This window comes from Lactuca sativa, chromosome 5 (assembly GCF_002870075.4).
Source record: "Lactuca sativa cultivar Salinas chromosome 5, Lsat_Salinas_v11, whole genome shotgun sequence".
NCBI lineage: Eukaryota > Viridiplantae > Streptophyta > Magnoliopsida > Asterales > Asteraceae > Lactuca > Lactuca sativa.
Window position 1 is genome coordinate 311795375 of NC_056627.2, and position 2058 is coordinate 311797432.

Consider the following 2058-nt stretch of genomic DNA (forward strand, 5'->3'; position numbering starts at 1 on the left):
TCAAAACGAAAAACTATAAAAGCCTTTTTAAAATAAAACAATCTTTAGATTTCAAAAAATAAAACTCATAAAAATCATATCTTTACAATTAACCATTGTTGATATTATACCACATAAACTATTTTCATAATTAACTTTTGTTATATATTAAAAAATATTTAAAAAAGAACATATTACTTTTCAATTATTGCTGTTATTTCAAAGGAAAATAAAAAAAGGGTGCTATTATTAATACCCCTTATTTTCTTGCCCTACCCCCTTAATAATTAATTTTTTGGTAAATTGACTTTTATGTAACTTTTTGTTTTGCAGTTTTTTCCTTTTTACAGTTTTTTATCCAATCAAAAATAATTGTTTACATAGAACACAATAACTTCAGGTTTTTAAAGAGAATTCAACTTTTTCCTGTATATTGATAATATTTATGTTTTGAAGACCGTGTTTTGTTTCTAAAAACACTAAATAATCAAATTTTGAACAATTTACAAAATATAGTTACATTGAACTATGATCACCATTAATTCATTTAAACAACCAATAAACAACCGTCAATTTATATAAACATTAAAAAACCATTCAAGCACGATATGAACAATAATCATAAAAAATTGTTCAACAGTGGAACCAGATTTAACCAACGACTGTCAACTAACCGGTGGTGGTCAAACCAAGCCGGAGACAAAACGAGAAAAATAGAGATCATAAAAAGACCACCGGAACCACCAATTACCATCATAAAACACCTTTTACCATTGCAAATCATCGTTAACCACCGTTGACAATCATCGCCGGAAAGATAGAAAGAGAGAAAGAGAAAACGTGGGAAAGACCATCGGAACACCTAGTTCGCCGGAGAAGAGATCGTGATAAAGACCACCGTGAGAAAGACCGTCGTTGAAACGTCGGACCAATAGCTATGAACATCGTCAACGGACCTGAAAAAATCGGAGAAGAAACCGCTTGAAACAGCCGCTGGAAATCACCTGGTCGCTGGAAATTACATCTTGCATCACTCCACTCTTGACACGGCTGATTTTTGTTTGTAGGGTTTAATGAAAGTAAGCATTCTTATATCCTATATATTTATATTAAGAGTCCATCGGTTTAAGAAGATATTCTATTTTAAACCCCTGAATTATATCTTTTATATTTTTTGTATTTACTTATTTATTTTAATAATTATTTTCTAGTTACGTACATAAAAAATCATATTAGATAAGTTATTTATAAATATCTTTTGTTGTAATGACATATTTGTTGCATTTATTGTTTTAAAGTAAAAAAAATACGAATGGGTTTATTGCAAAGTTTATTCTTTGCCAATCATATAAATAAATATGGATTTTATGGTAAAATATTATACATATAAACAAATGCAAAAGTTGTAATAAAACTATTATGGGTTTATTGCAAAGTTTATTCTTTGCCAATCATATAAATAAATATGGATTTTATGGTAAAATATTATACATGTAAACAAATGCAAAAGTTGTAATAAAACTATTATATATATTGTTCGTATTATATAAATGAAGTTTACTGTTCAAAGTCTTAATTATGGTATGTTTGTCTACGATGGAGAAAAAGGCAAGGCGTAAACAAATATTAATATTAATATATTATACTCTATTTATTGAACATATCATGATTAGTATGTGGTTTTTGTATTTATAATATTATAATAATATGTTTTGTTTGTGAATTTTTATATAGATATGTTTAAGTTGTTTGGAATCAACTTGTCGGCTCGCAACGAAGATGTTCCTACAAAAGAATCAGCATTTTCCACCGATCAGGTTATATACTTATATTAAATTGTGATGCTTTGAAGTAAAACATATATACTAAAACACTTGAAATTTAATTTCAGATGTTCAGGTCTCGTGAGGAATTGTTTGAATGGACACAAAACACAACATGCTCTTTAGGATATGTCATTATCACTAAAAGATCAAAAACATATGTGAACGGATTCGTGTATAAAGTCATACTTGCATGTGATCGTAGTGGAGAGTATAAAGTTACTAACACAAGTAGAGTATCTGGAAGCAGAAAGAA